The 20577-nt window shown below is 35.7% G+C and overlaps 1 long non-coding RNA gene across 1 annotated transcript in view; it reads right to left on the bottom strand.

Annotated features, from left to right (window-relative positions):
• Positions 1-20364, bottom strand: part of LOC140713077 (uncharacterized) — a 28450-nt gene extending 8086 nt beyond the window's left edge. The window contains exons 1-3 of the long non-coding RNA XR_012094936.1: positions 20280-20364; positions 18854-18934; positions 9086-9151 (exon numbers count right to left, since the gene is read on the bottom strand). This is a non-coding gene — a long non-coding RNA (uncharacterized lncRNA). The remainder of the gene's footprint in view (positions 1-9085; positions 9152-18853; positions 18935-20279) is intronic.
• Positions 20365-20577: the final 213 nt, after the last annotated feature.

Below are 20577 nucleotides of genomic sequence, written 5' to 3'. Positions count from 1 at the left end.
ATGTTGGGATATACAAATTAACTGTAGGCAGTTTACCCCAAATACTTTCTGATAAGAAACTAATAATCCAGAATGAGTGAACAATTTGTACTGAATATAAATAAGTACCCTACTTCCTCAGAAACTCAATACTCATGAGAATTATATATGCAAAATTATTTTTAAAGGGAGATTCAAATATGGCATCATATTGAAAAATCATGGCAATCCCTTTCTCTCCTCATCTCACCTTCAATACTACATACATAAACACAAACATGCAACTCACAATCCATATGCATATAAATATAAAAATTATAGCTAAATATGTGAGTATGTCATAGTATATTTGTCTTCAACACAGATTTGTAAACCAAACACAAAGGAAACATCACTGTATAGTTTCAGGAATAAAGATGATATATAGCAATTGTTTAGCTCCTCTGAGCTAGAGTAAGAATTTTCAAGTCCTCAGTCAGCAAGTATTTATTGAGTGTTCAGAGTTCCCTTACAAATGTGTGAAATAGAATAGTTAAATAATGTCACCTACCCCAATCCTATCACAATATCATGAGAAAAAGTTCTAAAAAGTACATGCCTATGTTACATGGATTTTTACTGGGAGTTACTTTTTCTTTCCAAAGACGAGTTATAATTAAAACCTCTCGAAAGTGAGCACACATTATTCATAGTAAGAATAATTCCTGTTAAATAATCTAAAATTTTTGATTATTTTTCTTCAAATAAAGTGAGAATATGTGGAATTAATAGCAAATATTAAAGAACAATCTAGAAAGCATAAATAAACTCTCCATGTGTGCAAATCTATCAAGAGTATTTTAAGGTGTGAATAGTTTAGCAATAAGGTTTTTATGCTGGCTTTTCATCATAGAGCACTACTACATATTATTGTAAGTAAACATGACCATAATGAAATAGATAGCATTTCCCCAAAACTAGTTTTTAAATAAAGGTTTCGTGTCTCACAATATATTTTTAAGATGAAGATAAAAAACTGTAAATATCTCTGTAGCATAGCATAGAGCATTTGTACCAAGAGAAAAAATTAAAATGGCAATTTTATATATACTGTATGTATGCTCAAATTTGTTGAGGAGGAAACTGGCTAATGAAAGGTTAAATATATACCAGTAAATAAATACAGAATATAGCAGAGAGCTGTAAGCTGAATGTAGGTCTTCAAATTTGAACCCATTGCCCTCTCTACTACCTACCAAAAGATATGTTTATTATAAATAACCACTTAATAGTCTGAAATTAATGTACATTTACAGCTCATTACATATATCAATTTAAGCATGAACAAGTCACACTAAAGAATTGAACAGGTCTTAGGTCTGTGACTTTCAGGTGTCAATCTTGCCCAATATCTTCATTTTAAATATGTAAAATCCTATAATAGGCAAGATATTTATTTTCAATCATAGCCGTGATCAATTATCTATTGATAGAAAATTTGTAATGGACATTGATTTATAGGTACATTAAAACAACATAATTACCATATAAGCATTTTTTTTTTTTTTTTTTTTTTTTTTGTGGGGGCGGGAGCTGGGAATGTGGCACAGGTAACTAAAATGACCCTATGGCATTTACAATTTCTGCTGTACCTCTTTATACAACCTCTAGCCATAAATACTTCTATGTCAAATCCCTCAAAGCCTACCCATTGCATTATGACTCATTGTAACTAAGCTCCAAATGCTTTCACAGGCAGTCAGTGCTTCAGTGATTGACTCATCCTTCCCTACTGTAACCACATCTTGTACAATTTGCCCGAGTATTGACTTGCTTCCACCGTGGGAGACTGCTTTCAGTACTGCCATGGCACTGTGATCATTACCACTTCAGAACTTTAGCATTCTTTTTCATCTTTATCTGGAATTTCCTCATTCCACAAATACACTGAGGGAAAAACATATATTATAAATCCTCAATACATATTGAAGTATTGAAATTTCAGTTCCTGAAACACAATTTAAATAAAATCTGAACAAAAAGAGTGATCATAATTTTAAACAATTTAAGGATTATTGCAACAGACTTTACTGAGATTTTTTCAAGTCTAGAAGCAGGTGCAGGGGCCAGATTAAGACATTTTGAATAATGATTGCAAGTTACAAAGCCGAGATACGAAGTACTGACTCTTCTTTAAAGAAAAACTAGGCTATTCAAGGATGGAAAAGGGCTGGGCATGGTGGTGGTTGGTGCCTGTGATCCCAGCAGTCTGGGAGGCCAAGATGGAGTGATTGCTTGAATGCAGCAGTTCAGGACCAGCGCACACGCTCGCGCTCTCTCTCTCTCTCTCTCTCTCTCTCTCTCTTTCTCTTTTGAAACAGAGTCTCACTCTGTCAGCCAGGCTGGAGTGCAGTGGTGCAATCTCTGCTCACTGCAACTTCCGCCTCCCGGGTTCAAGTGATTCTCCTGCCTCAGCCTCCCGAGGAGCTGGGATTACATGCACGCACCACTACACCCAGCTAATTTTTGTATTTTTAGTAGAGATGGGGCTTCACCATGTTGGCCAGGCAGCAGCTCTGTTTTACAGATTAAAAAAAAAAAAAAAAAAATTAGCCAGATTGGTACCAACTACCTGTAGTCCCAGCTACTTGGGAGACTGAGGTGGGAGGATTGCTTGGGCCTGGGAGGTCAAGGCTGCAGTGAGCCATGATTGCACCACTGTATTACTGCCTGGAGACCCTGTCTCCAGAAAATATAAAGTTTTTTTTTTTTTTTTTGGTAAGTTATGGAGAGAGGTGCGGGTTGGAACCTTTAAAGAGAATGAAGACCTCCCTTTTAGCTTAGAAGAGACTTGGACATGATTTAGGTTCTTGTTGTTACTATAGAAAAGTGACTAAAATTATAAACAATTGTATTTATTAATACTTATTATTTTGAAGAAGCGATCCTTTATTTAACCATATATGAGGAAATAAAACTTTGGCTTTCTCAGTGCTCATGCAAAACCCTAGCCTCATGAGACTCTTCACATAATGTGAGTATCAGATGTACAGACTTTGGTAATTGCTCTGATCTGAAAGAATAGTAAAACTCTTCTTATCTCCTAGAAAGGGCCAATGGTTACAATCTAGACAAGGTCCCTTGGTAAAGGCCTGTCAAAAAGGATGTAGCCTAGAATTTGGAGGCATCTCTAGGTCATATAAGCTGGAGACATAAGGCTATCTGAATCACAGTAAGATATTTTATTGATATATTGAAGAGCTAGTATAAGGAGTCCCTTTCAGGGGAGCAGAACTCCTTCTTCATAAGGAGAGAAAGACAATTTTTCCTATTGACTTACCCATGTATGGGGTGTCAATACCAATGGTATTCACGTAAGATACTTGCTCTGGCTCTCATAGCGTCATCCTAAGGGTAAGAACTAGAGCAATGGGCAAGGGGGGTTACACAGTTATTATTTACTGTGAGTCATTTAATAAGAAATCTGTCTCCAACCCAGAACACTTCATATGCAAATACAGGACAAAATTAATGAAGATAAATATTAAAGAACCCAGCAATATGACCCACTACACAAAATCATTCTTTCCCATCAGGCTTAATTATCTAATAAATGTAGAGCTGAATATTCATTCAGATTTGCTCTCTATTATGATTTGTTCATAAAAATCCATATAGGTAGGAGGAAAAAATAACTGATTTTATTTTTAGTTTTATCTTTTGAGATTGCACTGTGTGATGCTGATATTTTGTAGGAGTACTTTTACCATTGTTACTTTTCATGACATTATTCACCAGCTAGTTGTACAATTGCCTTAAATATTTGGAAAAGAAAATGTGTACTCTTGCATTCTGTGGCAAAAGGAAAGTTGATATACATAGGCTGGTAGTAAACAGATGTGGCAATATATTACCAATTGGTGAATCCAGGTGAAAGATATGTTTAATTTCGTAGTGCATTTTTGCAACTTTTTGTGTGTTTAATTTTAGAATATTAGTTAAATAGACAATCCTTGTTTGATTTTTTTAAAAAAATTATTCAATAAATCTCACTTAAATTTCTACTATATTTCAGAATTCATGATAGGTACTGGCCATACAGCTGTGAACAAAACAAATAAACCCTCCTCTGTAGAACCAGAAAATAATAAAGTAACAAATACGTATGCTACATAACAGTACCTTAGAAAGCTTTGGAATAAGAAAATAAGATAAAGTGGTGGGGAAAAGCATCTCTCATTTACATTTGCAGAAGCTGCTGAAGGAAGTGAGAGAATGTGCAATATGACTTTCTGGGAAACCAAGTTCTAGGCAGTGGGAACAGCTTCTAGAAAAGCCCTGAGGCCTTTAGCTGTCAGATAAGAAAAATGCATTGTTTGGATTAGTTTCTCGTTTTCCTCTTATTTACAAGATTATTCCCCTATCTTGACTTCTCTTTCTTGAGGCTCTCTGCAATAGATTCAGGGCTGCAGCTGTCCTTGAAATAATCAATGTAGGCAAGAGAATGCAAGGCAGAGACTAACGTAGGACTGGGTCATATGCTCCATCTCTCAAGATAGGGGTGAAGAGAATTAAACAATATCCAGGAACTGACAGCCCTTCCAAGAGTGGCTGATGCCCCAGTAGGAAGTTGGGGTAGAGCTTCCAAAAATGGGTAACAGATTCTTGAAAGTCAAAACTAACAACTGTCCACTACAGCTCGCCTTTAGAACTGCTAGTTTCCCTCAAAATATGGGACTGTAGAGGAACCTGAGAACTGAGGTATATTCTACTCAGAAAAAAAATTTCAAAATATCTTTCACATAAGAAACTTGTTGGTATCAGTACAAGTTTTTCCTATTCTACTTAGGGTTTAATAAATAATGACCCAAGAAGACTTTACAAATAATGGCAGGAAAACCAGGAATCTGCTAGTGTAAATGCGATATTACACACAATTTGTACTCATGATTGCTATGGAGCCAACTATCCAGAAAACTCATGAAAGCAAGCAGCTTGGTTATACACACACACACACACACACACACACACACATACACACATGCATACATAGTACATGCTTTATAGTCGAGAAACTTTCCTACTGTACATTTTACTCTACAAAGCTTCTGTTTCTCCTTCTCTCTCTCCTTTTCTCATTCATCAAGGGGAGGAGCTCTGCTAAGCTATTTTCCTATAGTTCTGACCTCAAATAATTTAGAAAATTTGTTCAGAATGAATAAGATTGGTAAGTTATTCTGAAATCCTTTTTTTGGTTGTTGTTCTAGAGAGAGTCCCACTCTGTCACCTCAGGCTGGAGGGCAGCGGTGCAATTATAGCCCACTTCAGCCTCAAACCTCTGGGCTCTAGTGATTCTCCTGCCTCAGCCTCCTGAGTAGCTGGGGCTACAGGTGCACACCACCATGTCCAGGTCATGTTTTATTTTTTGCACAGACAATGCCTGGCTATGTTGCCCAAGCTGCTCTTGAACTCCTAGTCTCAAGGCAATCCTCTCACCTCAGCCTCCCCAAACGATGGAATTACAGATACGAGCCACTGTGTCAAGACTGCTGTTGTTTTTAAAAATATAACGCTTTGTAGGAAGCGACTCTCTTTTCCTCTTTTCCTTACTTTCTCCATTAAATAGGAGTTTTATTCAGTCATCTAAGAAATGTGAGGGGAGAGAGCTGAATTTTTCAATCCATACTTACTTTTCTTTACAGAAAATGTGATCTGTGATAAATCCAGTTATGTAACTGGGTAAGAATGGGAAACACAGTTCTGAAGGGGAGAAGTCAGCCTGTCCCCATACCCCTCATCTTCTTTCTTATTCCTTTATATGGCTTGCCACAGTTCATAAACAATCTTTCTCTCTGCTCCTGCTGCTTCTGTGATATTAGGAGATAAGTTAATCCAGCTCTGCCATTGCCCAGTGTGTGACCAGGGATTAGTGCGTGAGACAGTTGAGGGGACAGAAAATAAATAGAAAATTTATGTAACAAGCCTAAGATGTGTATTCCAGCTGTGATTTGCCAACAATTAAGCTTATATGTTTGTTGTCATGAAGTTTCTATGTTCATTTTTGGTGAGTTCAGAACTTAGAAAACATTGTAATGAATCATTTCTACAAAGCAAACAACTTTGTGTGCATTTTATAATTCTGTTTTTAGTGATGCCTATTGCTTAAGAGAGTATAGTACATAGTATTATTGCAAGTAGTAGTAGTAGCAGCAGAAATAGATGTCATTGATTAAAGCTTTGTATGTCCCACATATTGTGACTAGTACTTGTCAAGCTAAAAGAAGAAATTGAGGCAAAATTCATATAAATAGAAAGTTTATTTGGGCAAATTTGAGGACTGTAACCTTGGGAGCATGGATGCAAGTTAAGTATTTAAAGGAGAAAGGAAGAGGCAGTTCCTAAGTTGTGTACCAATAATTTTTACTAATATTAAAATAACATAACCTATTGATTGGTTATACATTGTTCCCTGTATCACAAATTCCAGGAACATGAAGATAATGGGTGTGGCAGCTAGTCAAGAAACTACAGAGAAGAAAAGAACAAAATGCATTTAAACTATTGCCCGGGGCATGGCTGCCAGGGTGGGAGAACAGAAGGGTGGAGGTTTATGTGACGGAAGTTTTCTCATACTGTAATCTCTCTGGACCTGATAAATTTTGCTTACCTCACATAGCTCAGACTGCTCTACTTTTCTTGTCTCATACTTTATAAGCTTTTTGTTTTCCTTAAATACAAGAAAAAATTCACATGTTGAAGCCCTAACCCTCCAATGTGATGGGCCCTTTGGGAGGTAATGAGCTTTAGATAAAGTCATGAGAGTCGGCCCACATTATGGCAAGTACCCTTATAGAAAGACTTGCCACAGAGATTGCTCTCTCTGTCTTTCTCAACCATATGAGAATACAGGGAGAAGGTGGCCATATGCAAGCCGCAAAGACAGCCCTCACTAGGATACCACTGTGCTGGCACCCTAAACTCAGACTTCCAACCTCCAGAAATGTGAGAAAATAAACTTCAACAGTGGATGGTATTTTGCTGTGGCAGTTTGAGCAGATTAATTAATTCAGGATGTTTGAGTAGTGGCCTTTCCAGGGTCTGTCACTTTAATGTATTAAGTAGTTTAGTGTAATGTTCAAATTCTAAATAAATAAGGTATTGAAATGCAAAGGTTCATTTTTATATAATTTAATAATTAGTGCTTTCCATTAATAATTTTAAAATAATAGGTATAGATGCCATTATTAAATACACCTTGGATTAATTTATCTATAGTAATTTGAAGTGTTAAAAGTCAACGTTTAAGATAGTAAAATGATTTTTATTGTTTCACCTTTTTGCTCTCATGTACTTCGAGATTATATTTAATGTGATCCATTCTACAAGTTAAAAGTTTTTCTTCCAAATCCTACTTTAATATTCAGCAAATACCTTTTATAAAGTCATAAGATTATTCCTAGTATATGTACTAATTTACGAACATTTATTTTTGGCTAAAACTTTGAAATTATCTTAATGCTGATATTCCCAATCAAATGAAACATTTATTTGAAAACAAAAACTTACTTTATTGCAGCTCTGGTTATTAGTACTTCTGTAGTTTGTTGCTGTTTTCACATAAATAGAATCCCATTTATCAAATATTATTTTAAGTATAAGTAATTTAAAAATGACATCAAATTGTTACACTAGATTGGACAATCTTGACTTACTTTGTAAGTAAAAGAATCACTTTACTTCGTTGAACTTTTAAAAAAAATGAATGAATTACTGCAATATTGCCTTACAATTTAAAAAAGTTTATTTTCTAGGCATTTTAAAAACACTTCTACAGAATTATATATTCATTTAAATTTGGCATGCCATTCTTTCTCTTAGCATTTATAATAATGCTATTATTCATAGTTTTGTTAAACATTGCTTATTCAAGTTGAATCATTTTCTCTTTTTACTTTCTTATTTTTTTAATCACTCTCTTTTAGATGTGTCTCATCCATTTCAAGAATAGAGTTTTGCTTTGTTAACCCATTTGAAGTTATTTTTAATAACTGCATTTATGCCGTTTAAATTTATTGATATGAAAATAAGTTTAGTCTTCTATTACGTTATTTTTTCCATTTAAAATTTTTGCTTTGGATTTCTCTCTGTGCTCACCACAGCTTCAAGCTTCTGAGATTGTACTCTTCATATTTAAAGTCAGTTATTCTGGTATTTAAGAAGTTTATGAACAATGATATACTTTAGTGCTTACCTTTATAATTATATATTCATAAAATATCTGTAATTCCTCTATTTCACGCAGGCTATATATTTTACTATGCTTCCTTCTATGTTCCCACTGCCCTACCACTTTTTAATTATATGAGATTTATCTTTGGTTATCAAATATCTTTCTAATGTACAGTTATTGGGGCAGATTGATTTCCAGTTGCCCCAATTCTTTACTTCTCCCTGTATCTAGGCCCCTGACTATATAACTTTGCAGTTCCCTTTGAGGCAGAGTTCATTTCCCTGCCTCTTAATTCTTAATTTGTCCATGTGACATATTTGTGAGCACAACTGCAATGCTCTGTAGGAATTTCAACAGATAATAAGAATGATTTATGGAGTTTGGAAAAAATAAATCATTAAATATCAGGCCCGATTTCAAATCACATAATCTCATTTTCCATTAATATACAAACAGTTTTATTCTCTAACTATTTTCAGTCCACTAGAAGTTATGTCTTAAATACTTAGTAATAAAAAGAAGTATAACATGTGCTCATTTCCTTCAAATAATTTATAATCTCATATGTAAGAACCAGAAATATGAATACAGTATAGAGTACAGAAAGAGAAATGTGTTCACCTTTTTGTTTCAGCTGCATGGTCATTACTGGTGCTGAGAATTTTATATAACTAGTGTTTTTAAAAATTATCTTTATAGATAATGAAACTGAGACTAAGACACATTAGATAATCTGCCACATTGTGCAATACTTACATAGTGGAGTAGGAATTTAAACCTATAATATCTAAATGAAAAAACAAAAGTGTATTACTGTTCTCCAGAGAAACAGAAGCACTGTATGTATGTGTATATATACACACCTTCAAACCCAAAGGTCATCTGCTGCAATACTGCCTCTTGCTTGGGAGGAGTCCAGTCTTTTGTTTTATTCAGGCCTTCAATTGATTACATGAGGTCTACCTACATTATGGAGAGCAATCTGCTATACTCAAATCCCACTGATTTCAGTGTTAATCTCATTCAAAAATACCCTCACATAAATGTCTAGAATGTTTGACCACATCACTGGGCACCATGCCCAGCCAAGTTGACACATAAAATTAGCCATCACAATATGCCTGCTTTCCACTACACATTACTGACTCCTTAGGACACACATGATTATGTAATATGATATTTCATGTTACCAGGGACTGTAAAGTGCAACAACATTATGGGTTGATGCATTTAGTGAAGGAGTTATTGATTTGTGCAATGCTCAAGTTTTTAAGTGGAAAAATAAAAATTCGCATCTTATCTGTCTGAGAGTAAATCTCATTCACTTAGCCAAAAGGATACATTTTTCTCTCAATGTGACACTTCCTGAAGTTCACTTCTGTACTTAGTAAAGTGAAATTTGCCCCATCCTTGTAAATAGCAAAGAAATATTCAGTCTACTAGAATGCAAACTATTTTGTCTGACCCTTTGTTACCGAGGCAGAGTTTTGAGGACATGTGGAAATGGGAAGTTGAGACACTTGGAAACTTGCAATTCTTGGTGAGCCCTCTGACATCAGGCCTGGATACGGATGCAAATGATGTCAGAAATGTTGTAAAGTATAAAAATATCCCACATTTCTGTCCTCCAAATAGCACAGGCTTCTAATAATTAATAATTAAAGTCATAATTCCTCTCCCACCCCACACTAAGAATAATCGAATGGCAGACAGCATTATAAAATTTTATTGCCAGAGTACTATTGAAAATCTAGTGAATATATTCTCAGGATTTGCAGCTTTTACACAGTGCTTTCAAAAGATACCCTAGACCTAAGATTTTTGGTTGATAAAGTAATTATCTATATTTTTATAATTTGCAAAACACACATCTGCAGAAAGTATATTCCAATGTATATTAAAAGTCCCTTGTGAGGAGAGAAGCTAAGGAAGCCTTGTATTTTAAACAATTTTGTATATGATCACGTGTAACTACTGAAGTTGCCGTATAATATAGGAAACAATTTTAAAATGAAAGTAGGATATTAACACATTAAAACATAGTATAGAGAAATATAGTAATTACTGATAAAAGGAATGATGAATCATAGAAATTAGACCAGAATTGGTTTTACTCATGATCTATTCATATGTACATTTCAAAGCAATATATATTATATATTAAATGTAATAGATGCTTTTATGAATATTTTTTATTTTCTGTACAGAAGTATAAGTGGAATAAATTAATTCTGTAAATGCCACAACTATTTTTAGTTATGAAATAATGCTCTATAATTTATGTAGCCAAGAGCATGATTTCTTATTACCTAGCACATTAATTCAAAGTTGTGGGGTGAAATTCCATTAAGGTGAGAGAAAGTCATATTCATCTATTCAAGTTGCAGTATGACTAATTCACTTCGTTCTGTTGTCTAAAATAAAAATACACTAATTGTGCAAAAAATAGTGTGTGTTGAGTTACAGCTGTGTGTTGTTTGGCCTAAATGAAGCTTTGTGTGATCAAGAATCTTTATGCAGTACCTGCCTACTCATTTGTAAACTTCAAGAAATCTAAACATCTCTAACACTACATTTAACATTTATGAAGAAAATCTATCATGCTCACTGGATATATATACACATGTATGACTTTTTATCACAACCTGGCCTTTGATGTGTGGCAATCTCTGTATCTGTCTTTTAATTACCTCTCTTACCTTTTTCACATTAGATATTCCAAACTTTGATGCTTAAATACAATTTACCCACTCATCATTCATTCTTAGAAATGTAAATGCTTTATAAAAGCAATGCCATTTCTCACCTTACACATTTTAGAAAACAATAATTGAGGCCATAGGCTTCAAACAGTTTTTCCTCTCCTTTATGATGACAAGCCAATAGACTATTTCTCCATGCGGATAGTATGAATGGACTGTAGTAATAGTATCCCTTTCCATTGGCACTACTCTCCGACTCTTCAGGCCACCCTCTAGTCCTCTGCAAAATCCTTATCCAAAGAGTCACTCACATGTGTTCTCAGAACTGCTCAGTCAGGTTCCATATGGCATCTGTCAGACATTGCCTTTGTTACCTATGCTAGGAAATGTCTGCCCATCAGGCAGCTCTGCTCTCCTGGGCACCAGTGCCACAGCCACTTGTGTACTGTTGCGTTGGCCAAGTGTCAACATGATGGCTGGGTGCTTCTGTTCCTTTCATTGAGTGCCACCATGCTGCCAAGCCCTGCTGACATCACATGCCAGGCACAACAGCGGACCATCTGGCACTGTGGCTTCTGCCATCTCTTTCCAGGAGCTGCTAGAAAAGAGGGCACAGAATTTAAACCTATGAAGTGGCCCGTGATAACATGGGGGAGAATAAACCCTACTTCTTCACTTAATATTATGCTCTGACAGAGGGGACTTAAGTATCCTCCTGTGTTTTCTGAGATTTTCCTGAAATTTGTTCATTATCTTACTCAAAGTCCTGTTTTTACATAGGACCTAGATATGAATTCATGAGAACTTAGAGATGATCATATTTGAGTGACGAAACTTACAAAAACGATTTAATCCATGAAGTGTCATGTTAAAAGAATGAATAAATTCATTAATTGCTTGTTTTGCCTCAGACTTCCTCAGGCAGACCCCAAGATAAGGATTTGCAAGCAAATGCTTTATTAAGTGTTCCCAGGAGAAAACAGTAAGGGAGCGCAAAAAGCAGAACCAGGAAAAGGAAGAGGTCAAACAAGGGTGTGATTTTGGGTAAAATCCTGGCTCCAGTCTGATGCCATGGGGAGCTCTGTTGTGCAAACTATGCCTCAGAGTTTCTTCTATGAGGAGGTGGGATTTCTATTTTTTAATGTTTATTTTTTAAAATGGCAAAAATTATTTATTTATCACATACAACATAATGTTTTACTATATGTAGACATTGTGGAGTGGCTAAATCAAGCAATTCACATATCCATTACCTCACACTTCCCATCAGTCATTGGCTATGACTTCCCTGAAGTGGGGAAAATCAAACATCAAGCACTTTCCACTGTCTGAGCAGGCAACAGTGGCTCAAGTAGCCTGGGCCATTTGTTTGAAGGCAGTCACAGATGCTAGCTATTAGAAGCAAAAGCATATACATGCCAAGGGAGGGATATGCAGAAAAAGTTGAACGGGTCCCAGGAGATCTTGGCAGGGTACTGATAGGGTCCACTGCACTCATTTACTAGTGGTGGCTTGCTTCGTTTCTCAATATGAGAATAAAACAATCCTGAAGCCAGCAGAGCCAAAATAAGCCACAATGCTTTTAGAATTATATGTTCATTTTAGTTTAAGGCGACTTTAAAAAAAAAAAAAAACTAAACTAAACTTCACCAAAAGGATTTTCTCATATTTATTTCATAGAATCATATATTTTTGAAACCAAAGGGAACTTAGTGACTATGCACCACCAACTTGAGTTCTACCCTGTCCCACAGCCTCACAACTGTCTAGAAGAGTGTCACCTTCCAGATGTTGAACTTGTTAATAGAGCATCTATAACAGCTGTCTTTCTGTTACCACTTTTATATTATTTTCACTAAGTTATTTAGCTTGCAAAATATTTCAAAATATAGAAAGAACAAAAAATAACAGGTACCCATGTTCTCATCAATCATTTAAATAGATATTATTTGGCCAAAAATTGGCTGAGGATCTTTTTCCTGATACAAAACAGAACATGTTATAAATTCACATAAAGTGTCATCCTTCACCTTCACCAGTACTTTCAGTAATAACTTCTCCTACAAAATGAATCACTCTTTGAAAAGGGCATGTTATTATTCTTTAGCTTTTTTTTTTTTTGTAATGTTGCTACATTTGTTTGTAGAAAAATATGTGAATATTATCACACTTTAACTTTTTAAAAAGATTTATTATTTCGATACTCATAAATCTAATTTATTCATCTGAGCAGCCTTAGAATGTTTTATTACATTTCCTGAGTGAAGGACATGGTAAGGTTGTGTTCCTGTTTTAGTATTAATAAAAACAGTGCCAATGAGATTTTATGCCTATTTTATATTTAAGCAGTTTTTTTTTTTCTATAGGAAATGTGGTATTGCTAGGTTGTAGTATACATGCATTGTCAACTTTTTTTTTTTTTTTTGAGACAGAGTTTCACTCTTGTTGCCCAGGCTGGAGTACAATGGCACAATCTTGGCTCACTGCAACCTCTGCCTCCTAGGCTCAAGTGATTCTCCTTCCTCAGCCTCCTGAGTAGCTGGGATTACAGGCGTGCACCACCACGCCTGGCTATTTTTTGTATTTTTGGTAGAGACGGGTTTCACCATGTTGACCAGGCTGGTCTTGAACTCCTGATCTTAGATGATCTGCCCGCCTCAGCCTCCCAAAGTGCTAGGATTACAGGCATGAGCCACTGTGCCGGTCACATCTTTGACTTTTTAAGTTTTAATCTTTAGAAATATATTTTAAACGAATTTCTTGTTTACAAAAATAATTTATAAATTATCTTAAAAAGTCATAATATTTATTTTAAAATAATTTATTACTTAATGTACCTGAAACATCATCTTTAAGATAATGGGAAATTATGATTTGGGTTAAGTGTGTTTATTTATTTGATTGCTTTTTATTTAACTGAATCGAAATTTCATTTGCTATGAGTTATTATGATGTCATTAAGGATATGGATGCCTAATATTAAAATTAAGTTAGCTGTGGACTTGGAAAGTGCAAAAACCTTTCAAATCTGCTCCAATTTTTCACTCATAGGGTATCTCCTAAATCAGATTGGTTTTTTTTGTGACTAGCCATATGTAGGTTCTATTTTCTTTTCCTTTCCCACTAAATAAATTTTGGACATGTGTTAAGTCTATCTCTAGAAACATGTTCATATACAGCCCTCCAACTCTCACATCTAAGCCTAAAAGTGCTGTGCTTGGAAATTGATAGAAAGGTATGCTTTTAGCTCTATCTCAAATTTATTTCTTATACATATCTGTCTTTTAAAGCACAAACTATGCATATGAGTAAATGCTGACAATGCCAAAAGCTATCCAATACAACATAAAAGAGTTAAGGTTTCTAGTTCTCTTGATATTTTCTCCAAGGCTTTCCTCTTTGAGTATAGATGGGTATGGTGTTGTGTTGAAAGGAGTATGATATTAGTGAAAAGGGATTTGCTTTGCTATCTAAATTTAAAACTAGTTCTATTTTATAAACCATCCTCTTCTGAATCAGGTTTGCACTGGAATGCTGTCTGAATTCCAGGGCAAGGAAGTCTTCATGTAGCCAGTAAAATCTCAAAATATTCTGTCACCTTGTGGTCTTTGTCTTAACCTTAATTATCTTAGAATTTTAGAGTCCATGATGACATTAGGGAGTGAGTATTGAGATGAAACACGAAAGGATTATAGGTTAAAAAAATTTCATTGAAGGATTAAAAATAAAAGCCAATTCATGTAATATTCGGGGTACTTTCATATAAAAATTTATTAAATGATAAACCCCAATTCTAGATGGTTAGTAGATAATTATTATTCCCATTTTACAGATGAGAAGGCCTGAGGCTCATAGAAAATAGGTCGTTTGTCTAAGACTAAGAGCTTGGTTGGAGGTTTTATGATTCATGCTAGTACTTATTGCTCAATATAGTCAGATGGCATTTAAGTTTTGAGAATTATATTACAACAAACCTTGAGGACATCAGTTCAAAATATTAATACGATCTTCAGTTTTCTCTCCAACCACTTAGAGTACATCAGCAGCCTTGATGATTCCAATCAAGGTAGGTGATTCCAATGGAGCTCTTCAATTTCAGCATATTTCTTGTCTTCTGACCTACCTAAGCAAATTGTGTTGCTGGCACAGGAATTAAAAGCAGCCACATTGTAGTCTCTCTAGAAACAAAGTAGTATAGGATTTAAGAGCATAAACTAGGCTCACGATTCAGTTGCCTGGGTTCAAATCTGAACTCTGTGATTTATTGTTATTATTTATCATATGACTATGGAACAAGTATTTAACTTCAATTTCCTCTTCTGTAAAGTGGAGATAATAATAGCACCCACCTCACAGAGTTGTTGTGATGAAGACTTGAATCATAGCGTACCAGAGAAGCATGCCTGCCGTACAGTATGTGTTATATACTTGTGTGATGTTCTTGTTATTATTATAGTAAGGGAATACTGTAATTAGAAAGTACATGTTCAGGCATAGGTTCTCTAAGAGGTTGTCTGGACCATCCAGTCTGTGCACCAGGATCCTGTCTATAAAATGGCTGCCAAGCCTTCCCCAAAAGCTTCTTCATTGACTCAGCAATAAGAGTCAAAGTAAAGTGTTGTTCAGTGACCCAATCTTGTTTTTATTATTCTTTCATTTATCATTATATCTTCAGTGACTTCTGCCTCCCTAGTTTAGCTATTGTTTATATGCTGATAACTTTAAAACGATGTCTTCAGTTTTGACTTCCCTGATGGGAGGGGGATCAATGTGAGCTTTTCCATCAAAGCCAAGCTGAGTACAACAAATGTTGGGATGCCCTTAAAAATATAACTTAAGAAATAATTATCCTGATTTGTCTTTGTATTTTTCACAGTGGAATGCAGGGTACTTCTAATGTTAAGAACTTAGAAGGCACTAAATACATATTAAATAAATGAAATTAATTTTGTAAATTCTTAAAGAAGCAGCTGCTCCCTGTGCCTGTCTAAATTATTAAACATAAATTTCTTAATATAAAGTTTAAACTTTGAGAAAAATATCTCTTCATAAATTGAAAAACTTTCATCATTGTTTATAAAATGCAGCCACAGAGTTCTGTGCTTCCCTGAAGAACACACCATGTGTTCCCAACAACTTCTCAGAAGTAAAATTCATTAACCAGCTGTTCTTTGGTTTATGTAAATTACTTTTCCTGGAAGAACTCAAAACTGTAACCAATCAATCACTCAAAAGATCAGTGAGTGCAGTTAAGTTGATAATGCTCCCAATAAAGTCAACATTCCATATATCTGTTTCTGTTACTGATCTGTGATCCTGGAAACAATTTCATGTTTATTGTGCCTCATTCTTTCTAATTTTAAAATAAGGTCATAATTGATATTTCAAAAATTACATAAGATCTGCTAAGTAAAAGATAAATTACATTGATAATTAAATAAATTATATAATTTAAGGTGGTTTGGCCATAAATTACAACCTCATGGGATTCCAAGTAATCAAAACATTATTCAAGAGACAAACATATCTTAGGGGAGTTTTTGTTTATTTATTTATTTTTTTTTTTGAGACGGAGTCTCACTCTGTCACCCAGACTGGAGTGCAGTGTCCGGATCTCAGCTCACTGCAAGCTCCGCCTCCCAGGTTTATGCCATTCTCCTGCCTTAGCCTCCGGAGTAGCTGGGACTACAGGCGCCCGCCACCTCGCCCGGCTAGTTTTTTGTATTTTTTAGTAGAGACGGGGTTTCACCATGTTAGCCAGGATGGTCTCGATCTCCTGACCTTGTGATCCGCCCATCTCGGCCTCCCAAAGTGCTGGGATTACAGGCTTGAGCCACCGTGCCCGGCCATTAGGGGAGTTTTTGAACTTCTCCCCCAACCCCATAATTTCATAACAATAAGTCCATGAAATAGGTATTATTATCTCTGTTTTAGAAATCAAGAAACTGAAAACTAGAGTGGAGAAGAATGATTAGAGCAAAAAGAGAGTGTGCGGGTAGTGGTGCCAGTAGAAAAAGGGGAGAAATAAAATGGTTTCAGGGAAATTGGAGGAGTAAAGAACTTCTTGAAAGAAGGAGTGGTTAATAAAGTCAAATATTAAAGAAAAATTATGTAAGATGAGATAGAGAATTAGTTCTGACTTATGTTAATTAGAGGATTCTGGTAAATTTGGTAACACTCACTTTAGTGGGAAGGCAGAGGAGGAGACCAGAGTGCTAGAAGCAGAGGAATAGTGGGAGGCGAGGAAGCTGATCAGCAAATATGCTCCACTGGGGAAACGAGGCAAAGGTGAGACATGAGACTGAACAATTGCGTGAGGGAGGCAGCTTCTCAAGAAAGTTTTATTATGTTTCTCATTATTTTTCTTTTTTGTTAGTTTTACTATTGACATTGCTCTGGGACTTTTATGTGATTACAAGCAGGAACCAGAGAGGGGGAGAACCCCCCCCAAAAAAATAGTAAATAGGTTTGATGATGGAGAAGGTCCCTAAGGTGGCAGGAAATTATTGAATCCCAAGCCCAGGTGAGAGACTTCAATTTCAATCAGGAGTAGCAAGCAAAGCATAAAATGTCAGGGGCAGATAGAGATGAACATAAACAAAATAGATTTGTGATAGACTGGGAAGTTGAGTTCTCTTAAGGACAAAACAGAAGGCCCAGTCCCCTGGGACTGTATTTCCCAGGGGCTCAGTGTCTGACGTGTCTGATCATACCTTCATTAAACTTAAACAAATGAGGATAATAGGGACTCTACAACTGGATATTTTAGATAATCAGAAAAAATTCTGAACCAGTTAAGTGCAGACATGCCAAGCAAGTCATGGAGAAAAGGGTTAACTTAACAGGCCTAGGTTGCTGAAACACTGTGCATTCAAAAAAAAAACCCTGTCTTTAGGACTGGCTACTGGGAGATAACCTCTGAACCCTTAGAAAATAAAATATTCCCTGCTAAGAATGTTTTTGTATGCCTGAAAAGTGTGACTAGATATGTTTATCTTAATAATATGATTTATGGTGAATACATATTTTTATTCTGGGTGCTGGGATCTGAGTAGCTGAGGTCGGTTCACATGAGAACTACTTACATGCATGTAGACCTCAAGGCTTAGGTGAGCTTCCCTGAACCGGCATCATTTTGGCCATGGTTGCCACACATCCCTTCTGGGAGAATTGTATGTCCCTGTGTGTCTCTGCTGGAGGAACACCTGAAGTTTGCTTCTTCCTTCTTCTGGACTTCACCCCATGCACATGTTCCGTTTGATGATTTTAATTTTTGTTCTGCCATTGTAATAAAAAGCAGGTACTAAGAGTATAATAGCTATCCTGAGTCCTGTGAGTTCTAGCAAATCCTAGAGCATGAAGGTGGCTTCAGGGACACACAACCCACATAATAAATGTTAATTATAAATAAATCAACACAATTTACTTATTTTATTTATTTATTTTTTTTGAGGCAGAGTCTCGCTCTGTCACCCAGGCTGGAGTGCAGTGGCGCGATCTTGGCTCACTGCAAGCTCCACCCCCCAGGTTCATGCCATTCTCCTGCCTCAGCCTCCGGAGGTAGCTGGAACTAAAGGTGCCCGCCATCACGCCCAGCTAATTTTTTTTGTATTTTTAGTAGAGACGGGGTTTCACCATGTTAGCCAAGATGGTCTCGATCTCCTGACCTCACGATCCACCCGCCTTGGCCTCCCAAAGTGTTGGGATTACAGGCGTGGGCCACCGCGCCTGGCCCATAATTTACTATTTTTTAAAAGGTGTTTGTTTTTCATGGCTTAGTGAATTGTTTATTTATTATTTATTGATGAAGTGCCCACTAAGGTCCAGGCACTGTACTAGGTAGAGAACATAGGTTATGAGCCTATGTCTCCACTCATGGAGCTTGGGAGAAGCACAGAGGTAACAAATTAAGAAAAAAATAACATCAAGTGTGATAAGTGCCAAATAGCAAATATAAACTCACCAACATACAGACTGAGACAGGAACACTTTGGATGGCATGGTCTTCATGGAGAGAGAACTTGCGGAAAGAACATGCAAAGATCTGGATGGAAGATCAGCAGATTTAAAGGCCTTGAGGGTAAGAATCAGGTTAACATATTTTTTTGAATAGAGAAAAGACAAATTGACTAGAGAATAAATTAACAAGAGGGTGATTTGTAAGAATTGAAATCAGAGCTTGGAAAATATTACACATATATATAGTTGGACTACATATATATTTTTCCATATATAAAAAATAATACTAAAAAATATATATGTAGTCATTTATATATATGAAAATATATGTAGTCATCAATATATAAACATATGTAGTCCAACTATGTATATAAACATATATGTAGTCATTTATATGTAATTGGACTACATATGTTTATATGTATATATAGTTGGACTAATACATGTTTTTTTAAGTACCCCTTATTAACGTGAACAATCTCTCTCACTTTAGTATATGGAAATCTTTTACTTTATCATTATGCTCATTGGTATTTTACTGTGGTGTTTTGGTTCAATTTAGTAACTATTAATCATTGCTACCATGTTGACCAGAATGCTTTTCTTTGTATTTGAACTAAATAACACATGGAGAGCACAATGCATTTGAACATAGTTTTTAATCTTCATATTTTCTACTGTAAATAAGATTATTTGAATTTGTAGCATAGTTTTCCATAGAATTATAATTTTTCAAAATCTCTGTGGTAAACACTTCCTATTTGATTTAAGACAATTAATGGATATATAAATAGGATATAAGAAATCATCTAAAAGCTTTTCACATTGAGTTACTGTCTTGTATAAATACTTCTTGATATAGACACCCATTAATGATATTCCTCTTTCCTCGAGCACCTGTTCCTGGTAAAAACAAGGGCTATATTGATTTGCCGCAATTTATCTTCTCCCAGGATTTTTGTCTTGACAGTGTGAGAAGATTAATTGGAATTAATGGCATTTGCACAGCTAATTAAAGTCACTCTTCCTAAAGTCAAATCAATTCCTTTAATCAGAAGAGTGACAAAGCTTTGCTTACTTGTTATAGTCTGCATGTAAATGTTCCCTGGATAAATCAGAATCTCTGCAAACATTAGGCACTGAATACAGTAACTACTTGGGTTGGCCGGGAATTTCTGTCACACTTAGTAATTTACAAAATGTCATATATGCCGCTTATGCATATACTATACATGTTTTAAATTAAGTGCAATAAAACAAAATTTACATGTACTGTGTATGTAAATATATAGTTTATCTTTAAAGATACCTGCATGTGTAAATCCTCAGGATAATTCTTAGGTAAATGTATTAGCCCATTTTCACACTGCTGATAAAAGCATACCCCAAACTGGATAATTTATAAAGAATAAGAGGTTTAATGGACTCACAGTTCCACATGGCTGAGGAGGCCTCACAATCATGGCGGAAGGCAAAGAGCAGCAAAGTCACCTCTTACATGGTGGCAGGTAGGAGGGCTTGCGTAGGGGAACTCCCTTTTATAAAACCACCGGATCTCGTGAGACCTTTTCTCTATCACGAGAACAGCATGGGAAAGACCTGCCCCCATAATTCAGTTCCCTCCCACTGAGTCTCTCCCACAACACGTGGGAATTATGGGAGCTACAGTTCAAGATGAGATTTGGGTGAGGACACCTCCAAACCTATCAGTAAAGATCACATAATGCA

The sequence above is a fragment of the Chlorocebus sabaeus genome, chromosome 12 (assembly GCF_047675955.1).
Source record: "Chlorocebus sabaeus isolate Y175 chromosome 12, mChlSab1.0.hap1, whole genome shotgun sequence".
Classification (NCBI taxonomy): Eukaryota; Metazoa; Chordata; class Mammalia; order Primates; family Cercopithecidae; genus Chlorocebus; species Chlorocebus sabaeus.
This window is presented reverse-complemented; position numbering and strand designations above follow the sequence as displayed.